Source organism: Pantherophis guttatus, chromosome 4, assembly GCF_059756535.1.
Source record: "Pantherophis guttatus breed Tessera chromosome 4, ASM5975653v1, whole genome shotgun sequence".
Taxonomy (NCBI): domain Eukaryota; kingdom Metazoa; phylum Chordata; class Lepidosauria; order Squamata; family Colubridae; genus Pantherophis; species Pantherophis guttatus.
This window is the reverse complement of record NC_142066.1, coordinates 38,350,965-38,363,496: the sequence shown is the minus strand read 5'-3', so window position 1 is coordinate 38,363,496 and position 12,532 is coordinate 38,350,965. Positions and strand designations below refer to the sequence as shown.

Here is a 12,532-nt window from a genome sequence, read left to right as displayed (position 1 = left end):
GCTGAAAAAAGTCACTGGTCCAAGGTTACCCAGGTGGTTTTGTGCTTAAGTAGGTCTAGAACTAGTCCCTGCTTTCTTGGTTTCTAGCCTATTGCCTTAACCACAACATCAACTGGCTCTCACTGTGTGGAAATGGTAACTGAAAATAAAATGGCCAAGAGCCAAAAACACCAACAGGATGTAATTAGAAGGAATACAAGTAATCAACTTCTCTTGCAGAATGCATCTCAGATGATTTGTACTTTTGCAATATGTGTCTGTCTTATAAAGCATCATTTCTTCCAATTAGGGGGAAAAAATAAACAATTCATGAACCAGTAGTTCTTGATTGCCCATAAAGGTATTGAATGAGAGTATGCACACAAATTATGTAGCTAATTAACATTAATGTATAAAATTGTTTCCCAAGGCATTAGAATAGAGACTTTTTTTTGTATGCTTAACAATATATGTAGGAGAGTATGTTTTAATATATAACTAAGTGAGGACTGAAATTAACATTTTAAGTAGTATTAAAGATGAGGGATGAATGAAAATCCAAAATGTATGAAGATCATGTTTTAAAAAAATAATCAGACATATTCTTATTTTGATTTATTTATTTATTAGATTTTTATACCGCCCCCTCTCCCGAAGGACTCGGGGCGGTGAATAGCCAAAATTAAAAAACATACAATATAAACAATTAAAATGTGTTTAAAACATAATTAAATCCAAAATGGCTCCCCAATTTAAAACGCCTTACCCATATCCCTATAAATAAGACGAATTTAAAATTTAAAAATTTAAAATTTCCACATTTAAAAAGGGGGAAGATTTAGGCCAGGCCAGCTTGATAAAATAGAAAAGTCTTAAGCGCACAAATTAGTTTTTCTGTAACTAAGAGTCTTAGGATCTAGTAAGATGGCAACATTCCTTAAGTTAGACTCTGTGGCTCCAGTCTCTTTGTTGAATGGCAACCTTCTTGTCTGAAGTCCTTGATTCTGCCTCAGGGTTGGCAGTGGAATTTGCAGGCTTATGTTTCCTGATGGATTTCAACCTTTCTTTCTGGGAGACAGTGGTCACACACCTGATCTGGATTTTTTGTCAAAGCAGTAGCCAAGTGGTCTGGATTTGAGAAAACTGTTTGTGACTCCCTTGCATTGATGAGCTCATGCCCTGGGAACCATGTGATCCACCTCATGCCACATACATATGGCATCAATTTGAATGGCCCTGCCCTGATGACTGAATGAGCTGGAAAGATTCCAAAGTGAGCTAGAGGTTGTTCCTAATGATCTGTATGATCCAGAAGATTTTGTTTTAAGGGTGACAGTGACCTTGAATCAGATTGTTCCAGTTTAACTTTTCCTTTGCTATGAATTCCATTGCTTTCCATGAATTACAGAATTGCTGAAGGAGATGAAGTGGGTGAAGAGATGTTCAGAGCATCGCTGAGGTCAATAAAGGATGAACATAACCAAGCATGGGTTAGAGCAGCTACTAATGCTCATCCTGGGATGGTAAGGATGGTAGAGTAACTTTATACTCTCTCCTTATTGTGTTTACAGATTGCTGTCTGCTGGCCTTGCTTTTTGTAACTCAAGCCCATTTGAACAAGGGAAACTCATAGATTCACCTGCAAGGCCAGGAAGAGGAATTTTCATGGCATCTGTTGGACAAAACTGCTCAAATTCATTCCCAGTTAGATACCAGTTTAGTGAAGTTCCAGTGAAGATATGTGGGCACAGTCTTATCCTGTTACATGGGAATGGTTAGAATCTATTGGGCCTCAGGAAGTGGATGAGGTCCTCCTGATTGTAAAATAAATAAATAAATAAATAAATAAATAAATAAATAAATTTATTAAATTTATTAATAAATTTATTTATTTATTTATTTATTTAATAAATAAATAAATAAATAAATAAACCATATCAACTGCCCCTTAATCACGTCTCTCCTTGCTAGCTTGCAGCCTTGAAGGGGACATGTGATTGAGTTCTGGCAATTAGTAATTCATCTTTGAAAGAGACATTTTTTCTTCACCTCTTAAGGAGATGTAAGTTCATTTTCCTTCTTGAGAAGGCATTATAGAATCCCATCACAATGGGCAATTTTCATTCAGTGTCCAATCTCCTTTTTCTAAGGAAGGTTGTAGAAAACGTGTTCATGCAGAAGCGTCAGAGAATCCTAGATGAAGCAAATTATCTGGATGTCTTTCAGTCAAATTATACTCCTGGACATAGAAGGAAACAGCCTTGTTTATAGTTTTGAATGATCTTTGGCAGGAACGGGACATGGGTAGAGCATTCATCATGGTTCTACTTGATCTGTTTAACATCTACACGAAACTGATCATCTATCACTATGGGTGAAGTATCATCCATATACTGATAAGACTCAAATATATACCTGAGCCCCTCAAAGTGATATAGCATCCTGTCATGTAGAATGCAGGAATCTAGATGGGGAACAGCAGGCAACTTGCCGGAACCAGTGCAAGACTGAATGGCTAGAGGTTTGAAGGCCTTACAAATCTGGGAGTTAACCACCTTTGGTACTGGATGGGGTGGCATTGTCCCAAATAGACCAGATGCACAACCCGGGAGTCCTTCTGGATTCATAACTCCTTCCTGAGGAACAGATGGAAGCCATAACCAGGAGAGCTTTGCATAACTTCTGTTGTGCTTCAGGGTGCCCATTCTTAGATCACAAGGCTTTGCTCACAGTTATTCATGCCCTGATCATCTCCTGATGATCTATTACAATAGATATATTACTATTATAATGCCCATATAATCTATATGGGCTACCTTTGAAGTACATATGGAAGCTTCAATTGGTACAGAATGCAGCAGCATGAACATGTGTGCCTCTAAAGGTAAGCACATTACCTCTCCGCCCTATAAGAAACATTGGTTACCAATATGCTTCTGGACCCAATTCAAGATGCTGGTTTTAATAAATAGGATATTGACTTTTATTGGATTTTCAGGATAAAAACTACACAAACCAAATCTTGTGTCACTGTGTTATTTTATTTACCAGCTGAGCTCCATATTTCTGGACTATCAGACTTTCCGTACCTTGCCAAGAATTGTTATCAAAAGCTACTAGGCATGTCCATCCACCCACATTCCTTCACACATTTTTTCCTTTGTTCTCTTGCCAGGAGTGCCGGTTGCTGAAAAAGCAGCCGGCCCGAACTATTTCAAAATGTAGCAATTATTTTTCTTAGTTAGTGAGGTGTTTTATTTTCTTTATAACAAATAAATGAGTTTTATTAGAGAACTTTTCTTCGGGTTTTATTTCAGAATATTGCAACTTGGAGAAAGCCATGATCCATCCTCTAATTAAATCAGGGTGATTGTCCCAGAGCCAAAGATGGGATTAATCAATGCCCTGACATCTGGTAGCTTGGACGGTTGATTTATGGTTTTTTTCCTTGTTTGTTATTTCTGATAAGAGCGCATAGGCAATTAGTTTTCAGCTACTGAGGTACGCTAATTATTTTTGCTAAGATGCCGAAACAGAAGAAAAAGAAAAAAAAATGAAGCCTAGAGCTTTATCCTCTTCGGATGAAGAGCAGGAGATAGAAATGCCCTCAAGATTCCAGCCTCTTGCTACAGCTACGCAACTGGAACAAGAAGGTGTCATTGGTGAGGAAGATCTGAAAATGCTTTCGGAAACACATCAAAGGAGAGATATCAGAACAGCTGCTTTTGAAGATAATGAATTGCGACTGGGGTTGGTAGCTTTTTCTTCTCAATTTGCATGCTATGAATCTATCCTCCCAGAGCCTACAGATTACGATGTGCTTGATGCTAGGCCAAGAAAGTTTCCACAAACTGCCAATCATTCTTCCTCACATATATAGAGAGAAGTAATTTACTATCCTCCTCAAAACTCTGAACTCACCCAGCGTGAGATGGCCATCAAATCCTACCATGAGCATATAAAATATTATGAAAATGAACTGTTTCAATTTAAGAGAGATTTGTTTATGCTGGAACAAGAAAAGGCAAAGCCCCGTGACTTAAGTTTTTCAAAAAGTGCCATCTTGTCTTCTTCCTCAGAGCCAAAGACACTCCCCCTGGTGGATTCTGTGTCAGGCCAATTAAGACAGAGAGCACTACATACGTCACATGAAAGTCTCCCTGATCAAGTTACACATAAACCTGCCAGGCAGACATTTCTTGTAACTGCAAAGCTGCCCAAAGCTAAAGGTGCAGCACCATCTGCTGGCGAAAGTAATTTACTACAGGAAGCTGAAAGGGAACGAAGCATAGATGAACTCTTTAAATTACTACAGCAGACCCTGGCAAACCTGTCTCTAACTCATTCAGAGATTCAAGCTGAAATTTATTTATTTATTTATTTATTTTTCATATTTGTATACCGCCCTACTCCCGAAGGACTCAGGGCGATGAACAGCCATAAATAAATACAAAGACATATAAAAGTTAAAAACTATTAAAAACAGATTAAATAATTTAGGCTTAAAAATTAAAACATCCAAATTTATCTAAAAGAGATCTAAAATCCTATTTAAAAGCCAATTTAAAAGGGAGAGTTAGGCTAGACCAGCCTGTTGGAATAGAAACATTTTCAGGGCACGGCGGAAGATGCGTAAATCTTGGATCCTTCGTAACTCCGGGGGGAGCCCATTCCAGATGGCAGGTGCCCCCACAGAGAAGGCTCTCCCCCTGGGGGCCGCCAGTCGACATTGTTTGGCCGACGGCACCCCGAGGAGCCCCTCTCTATGGGAGCGAACTGGTCGGTGAGAGGCTATTGGTGGCAGGAGGCGGTCTCGTAAGTACCCTGGTCCTGAGCCATGGAGCGCTCTAAAGATAGTAACCAAAACCTTGAAGCGCACTCGGAAGACCACCGGGAGCCAGTGTAACTCGTGCAGGAGGGGGGTCACATGAGAGCGCCACATTGCTCCCATCACCACCTGCGCGGCCGCATTCTGGACCAGTTGGAGCCTCCGGGTGCTTCTCAAGGGGAGCCCCATGTAGAGAGCATTACAATAATCCAGGCGTGAGGTGACAAGGGCGTGAGTGACTGTGCGTAACGATTCCCGATCCAGAAAGGGGCGCAACTGGCAAATCAGGTGAACCTGATAAAAAGTCCTCCTGGCCACGGCCATCATATGCTCTTCTAAAGACAGCCGCGAGTCTAGGAGGATGCCCAAGTTGCAAACCCCATCTGTGGGGGCCAACAACTCGCCCCCAACTGACGCCAACTGACTATATTGGGAGATGGCGCCAACTGACTATATCGGGATGACGGAAGCCACAGCCACTCGGTCTTGAATGGGTTGAGTCTGAGTTTGTTCCTCCCCATCCAGATCCATACGGCCTCCAGGCACCGAGACATCACCTCGAGGGCATCATTGGGGTGGTCTGGGGTGGAGATGTACAGCTGGGTGTCATCAGCATACTGATGGTACTTCACCCCAAGACCACGGATGATCTCACCCAGCGGCTTCACATAAATGTTGAATAGAAGGGGAGAGAGGACCGATCCTTGCGGCACCCCACATATAAGGGGCCTCGGGGTCGACCTCTGCCCCCCTGTCATCACAGACTGCGACTGGTCAGAGAGAAAGGAGGAGAACCACTGTAAAACAGTGCCCCCCACCCCCAACTCTTCCAACCGGTGCAGCATGATATCATGATCGATGGTATCAAAAGCCGCTGAAAGGTCCAATAGGACTAGGACAGAGGAGCAACCCCTGTCCCGAGCCCTCCAGAGATCATCAACCAATGCAACCAATGCTGTCTCTGTGCTGTACCCGGGCCTGAAGCCCGACTGGAACGGATCTAGATAATTTGATTCATCCAGGTACTGAGGCAGTTGTCGTGCAACCACACTCTCAACAACCTTCGCAACAAAGCGAAGGTTGGAGACAGGACGATAATTTGCTAACACAGCTGGGTCCAGGGAAGGCTTCTTGAGGAGGGGCCTCACCACCCCTCTTTCAAGATGGTGGGAAAGACACCCTCACTCAAAGAAGCATTTATAATCTCCTGGAGCCAGCCTCGCGTCACCTCCCGGGAGGCCAGTACCAAACAGGAGGGACACGGGTCCAATAAACATGTGGTCGCATTTAGTCTGTTCAGTATCCTGTCCATGCTTTCGGGAGTCACAGGATCAAACTCTTCCCAAATAATATTAATGCCACAAGTGTCTCCACGGGCTCAAACTCCAACACCCCCTGGTGGTGTTGGTGTCCTTTTAGATGGAATACAACCACGCTTAGTGCAGCAAAGGCAAATGACTGCATCCCCAGCAGGTCATGCCAATTATGCAGCTCAAGCACAAATGGCAGCTGGAATACAGCAGATTCCAATGCCACAGCAGCTACAAATGCCTGCATATATGCCACAGCCACAAGTGCAAATAGGTCCAGTTCCTGGTCCACCTCCAATGGCACATCCAAGACCATTTTTAGGTCCACAACAGGCACAGCAAATACCACAGGCATTTCTGCCAGCACAGCCAGTATACCAAATGCAGGCTTCTTACCAGGCATTTTCTGTCTCTCCACTAACTGTTGAGTCAAAACTAAAAATGTCAGGACACAATTATAAAGCCTGGGTCAGTGAGATTACACTATTGCTTCTTAGAGAAGGCACGCACTGTATGGTATTTAACCCACCTGCTCCACCTTGGATTTATGCAATAAGAGATTTAGAGATAAGAGCTCGTACAACATTATTGATGTCCATGGATACTGAACTGCAGGTCACTTTTCCACCAAACACAACAGCCCGACAAATTTGGGCTGAATTGGAAAATTGCTACAGGCCTATCTCAATTGAATCTTCATGTCTACTCATGTCTGAACTCCACGGTTCGAGATTGAAACCCGGTGAACAAATTGGAGGACATTTGACCAAACTGAAAGGTCTGAGAACAGAATTGAGAGAAAGAGGCCATAACATTGAAGATATTCAAATGATCAGCATCATTATTAACTCTTTGAATTATGAATGGAAAGATGCTGTTACAAAAATTAACCAAGTCCCAATTGCTCAACGCACAGTGGACAATGTCTGCAGACTTTTAATTGAAGAAGAGGCATTCATGTTGGCCACGCCACATTTGAGAGGACCACCCGCATCAAGAGCTCCAGCTAGACGCCCCTTCTGAGGAAGGACCTATACTCCAAGGATGCCAAGGTGCAACAACTGCGATCGTGTGGGACATGCCACCCAGGATTGTCCCCAACAAGTTCCAGCTCCCGTCACGTACCAGCCCAGAGGAACAGATTCCAGAGGCAGAGGCAGAGGCGAAAGACAAGGTCATCGTGGTCCCCGGCGTGATCCACAAACTCCACTTGCTTCATTGGCTTTAACCAGTGATCCACAACCTCAACCAGAGTACGACAGACTTGTACTCTGTGGACTTTGGACAGTGGTGCAGCATTGCATGTTACCTACAGAAAGGAACTTTTCACAGAAATGCACGAGCCTGAACCAGAACTACGTGAACTTTATTCTTTTTCAAATCATCCTTGTCAGGTCAAAGGAAAAGGAACTGTTTATGTTGAAGAGCTCGATGCATTGATTCCTGATGTTTATTACATACCAACAGCAACCAGTAACTTGCTTAGTCAGAGTCACTTGTCTAGAATGTTAAAATTCCAGGTTCACCACCTTGAAAATGCAAGTTACATAGTTAAAGATTGAGATATTGTTGCTGGAACCATATTAATTGGTGGTGTTTATTACTTAAAGCCAAAGCCTAAACTGCAAACACAGGCAAGTATACAAACTCCAAAATGGGAGAGCACAGGCCCAGAGAGAGATGCTCCAGAGAGAGATCCTGTTGCTATTCCAAAGAGTCCTAAAGCCAACAAAAAGAAAGTTGGTAAACAGGTTGCTCAGAGCAAGCCTGAGGTTCCGCATAAAAATGTTAATGTTGAAAATTCACTAACTGGTAAACCTTTGCATTCCAGGTGTATCCATAAATGGCATAGAAGATTGGGGCATGCCAGTTTCCGTGTCCTTAGGAAGATGCCGGAGTTCGCAAAAGGTTTGGATCTAAAGGGATGTAAGGTGTTTTTGGATTGTGCTGTCTGCAAAAAGGCCAAATCCAAAGCAGCAGCCATTCCCAAATATGCTACATGCCTGTCAACACGCATTTTTGATTTGGTTCACACTGACATAGTTGGTCCTTTCCCGCCATCATTTGGTGGTAGAAAATATTTTCTAACAATTGTTGATAATTACTCTAGATATGGATATGGATATCCTATGAAAGAAAAATCAGAGACCTTTCAGATCTTTAAAGACTTTGCAGTCCTTGTTTCTACCCAACACCAAGTTCGCATCACCAGAATCCAGAGTGATCGTGGTGCCGAATTCATGTCTCAGCGTTTCCAGGACTGGATGCGTAAGAATGGAATTATTCATCAGACTTCGGCCCCTTACACACCGGCTCATAATGGAGTCATAGAACGAAGACAAGGGGTCCTGCAAACCATGATGCATTGTCTCCTAGAAGACGCCAACCTTGGTAAGATATACTGGGGTGAGGCTATAAAATATGCAAATTACATTGTCAATCGTACTTGGAGCAGTGTAACAAATCAGACCCCTTTCTTCATGTTGTATGGCTACAAGCCCGATCTTAAAAACATCCATATTTTTGGTTCGTATGCTATGGTGAACATTCCCTTAGCTCAAAGAAGAAAAGGAAGTCCAGCAGCAAAGAGACTGAGATTTATGGGTATTGATGATAACTCAAAATGGAGCAAATTTATTGACTCTAAACATGTAATTGTGATTTCCCAATCTGCTAATTTTGAAGAAGATATTGACTGGTCCAGGATTCATTCCAATGATCCTGGAGTTTATTTTCCTAGAGATGATACTACTAATGCTACGCAGATTGATGATCAAGATTCCACTGATTCTTCTCAACCCGATGTTCCATCTTCACAAGCCATGGATGCTGAAGCTAGCGACGAATGTGAGGACGAGGACAAAGCAGAAGAAGACTGGACAGTTGTCCCGAGATGTTCCAAGAGGGCCACAAAAGGAATCCCTCCACAACGATATTCTTGGCAATTGACAAAAGCACCCTTGCCTTTAATTTGCAATGTTGCACTTCCACCTGATAATTTCACACAAATCAAGCAGCTCCCTGATTCAGAGCAAGACAAATGGTATGATGCAATGCAGGTTGAAATGGACAGTCTAAAGAAACTTAAAGTATTTACACCTGCAAAACCTCCAGCAAACAAAAAGGTCATTGGCACTCAATGGGTCTACAGAATCAAAAAGAAACCAAATGGTGAGTCACTGTACAAGGCCAGACTTGTAGGTCAGGTTTTCGCTCAACGTTATCCTGAGGACTACACAAATACTTACTCACCGACAGTCAGAATTGAGAGTGTAAAAATTGCTTTAGCAACTGCAACTATCCTTGGTTTAGAAGTTTTCCAGTTCAATGTTGACACGGCTTATCTACATGCAGACCTAGATGAAGAGATCTATGTGAGAAGTCCTCCAGGATTCTGACAGCAAGAAGGGGATACCTGGTTCCTAAACAAAAGTCTTTATGGTCTGAAACAATCTGGTTTAATGTGGTACTTATGTCTTACTGACAAACTAAATTCAATGGGCTTTATTAAGTCCGAAACTGATGAGTACGTGTTCACAAAAAGATCTAACAATGCATATGAGATAGTTCTTGCTTATGTTGATGATATTGTTTATATTGGTCCAAATAAGCAAATGAGTGAAAAAAATTTGCCAAAGCTTTGCAGAGATAATTCACATTGAAATCATTAGGTCACATTAGCACTTATTTAGGTGTTCAGATTGAAAAAACACAGAAGGGGTTTAGTCTTTCACAAGAGGATAAAATTGAACAAATTTTGCATCATTGCAACATGAAAGATGCTAACACAACAAAGACACCCATGCAAACAGATTTTCATAACTTGACACAAGAAGCAAGTCCTGAGTTCGAGGATCAAACACTTTTCCTTTGTTCTCTTGCAAGGAGTGCCAGTTGCTGAAAAAGCAGCCAGCCCGAACTATTTCAAAATGTAGCAATTATTTTTCTTAGTTAGTGAGGTGTTTTATTTTCTTTATAACAAATAAATGAGTTTTATTAGAGAACTTTTCTTCGGGTTTTATTTCAGAATATTGCAACTTGGAGAAAGCCACAATCCATCCTCTAATTAAATCAGGGTGATTGTCCCAGAGCCAAAGATGGGATTAATCAATGCCCTGACATCTTGCATTCAGCAGTTATCTATATGTAACTAAAACAGATAAATTGAAAATACATTTTCAAACCTGAAGAAAAGTAATGTGTTTACACATACAAGCATTTAATATAAAGACAGAAAAATACTGTTTCCTTTATGTTTGGAATATCCTAAATTCCAGATCCCCCTTTCAATTGGGACACATGTCAAGATAATTATATTTCTGGGGAACCAGTTATCTAACAGATATTGAAACATACTTTTACTCAACCAAATTTATAGATGACATTCTAATAGCTCATCAGCAAGATTTTCAAAAGAGCTGAAAGAATTTTTCAAGGGAGTGTAATTTAAATATTTAATTTTGTTTAATTTTGGGGGGAGGCTCCATAAGTCATATTGAAATCAGTAAGGGGCATTTAAGGTTGTGCCACTTGATTCTTATTATAACAAAGTAATATTGTACATTAATAAGATGCTTGCAGATCAGTCTCTCCCATCATACTTAATTGAGACAGGTTTCAAGTGATTTTCATCCAATAAATAAATGAGAATTGAGAGGTTATGAGAGAGGCAGAATTGTTGAAGGATCAATTTATAGAAATAGAACCGGGATCACAAGCAACTTTACCCATAAACATAAAAACTCACTGCTCAGATTCACTCATTCATTCTTCTAAAGAGCATATTACCTCAATGTCACCTCAATTATTTTTGCGGTATAAAGTGTTAAAAAGATGATGGGATGACTATTTATTTATTAAATTTATTGGCTGATATTACATATTAAAACAACACTGGGTAGATTTATATAATAATATCAATCAATCAATTGAACAGATTGAAATAATGCCAGTTTTGGCAAATTTGAAATTTTATTTCTGAAGCTGAACAATCATGGATAGAATATCATTCCAGCTTTTGTTTTCATGAGGAACTGAAAATCTTTTTTTTAACAATTTTTTTCATTGCTGTTTTAACCTCCTGATTTCTTAATGTATAAATAAGTGGGTTTAAAACTGGAGTAACTGCACTGTATATAAGGGTTAATATCATCTCCCGTTGTGATGAGGCACCCACAGTGGGAAGCATGTAATTAAACAGCACAGGAACATAAAGTAAAGCCACCACAATCAGGTGGGATCCACAGGTGGAGAAAGCTTTTTGCCGTCCACTCTGGGACTGCATTTTGAAGAGAAGGAAAGTGATAATGTAGAGATAGGAAATTATTGTGACGATAAAAGGAGTCATAGCAACAAAACTGGTCACCGTACTGAGGAGAATGAGGTTGAGGTATGTGCTATCACAGGCAAGTTTCAACAAAGGCTTGATGTCACAGAAAAAGTGTTCAATGTGATTTGGTCCACAGAAGGGAAGACGAGCAGTCACCACTGCATGCATTAAAGCATGGACAAATCCAGTGTACCAGGTTGCTGCTGCCATCAGGATACAAACTTCTTTTCTCATGATGAGAGTGTAATGCAAAGGTTTACATATTGCAACGTAGCGATCATAGGCCATGACTCCAAGGAGAATGACTTCACTGCTGCCCAAGAAGTGGAAAAAATGCAGCTGGGCTATGCAGCCCTTGAAAGAAATAATGTGCAGATCTGAAAGAAATCCAGCCAGCATTTTTGGAACAGTAACTGTGGAATAGAAGATGTCAAGGCAGGAAAGATTTCCAAGGAAAAAGTACATTGGAGTTTGAAGGTGTGGTTCAGTTAAAATAACAATAATTATAGCACCATTCCCTACTAACGTGGCCAAGTATAACAACAGGAAGACTGTAAAAAGTACATTGTAAAACTTGAAGAGGTTAGTCAGTCCTATTAAGATGAATTCACTCACCTCTGTTTGGTTCTCCATCACTAAAAAGGGGAAAAAAAAGATTATGACAGATAAATCAGCTATCAATACATTATATTTAGCTAAGTACACTTATCTATCCAAACTAAATCCAACTTCTGAGTATGACAGCAAGATAATTTTGGGACATAGAGATCTGGATAAATAAAATACAGTTTTATTTATTGAGCCACAGTGACATAACTACAGTGGAAAAACCATCCAAACAGAGTATCTATAGAAATTCTCAGTCATCCAGATCATGGTTGTCCCAAATGTTCTTTTTCAAGAAGCAACTGGAATTTCTGGTTTTTCTTTGATGAGACAGAGCTGAAGAAGCTTCTTAGATGAGAAATGAAATGTCTTCAAATAAAAACTAGAAAGTCCAGTTGCCTCTTGAAAAAGCACCTTTGGGACATCCAGGCAGAGTTAAGTTCACAAAATGTAAACCTGATGCTGACTACCATACAGACA

The 12,532-nt window shown here is 40.7% G+C and overlaps 1 pseudogene; it reads right to left on the bottom strand.

The window, feature by feature from the left end:
* Positions 1-11,189: 11,189 nt before the first annotated feature.
* Positions 11,190-12,079, bottom strand: LOC117668829 (olfactory receptor 12D1-like; annotated as a pseudogene).
* Positions 12,080-12,532: the final 453 nt, after the last annotated feature.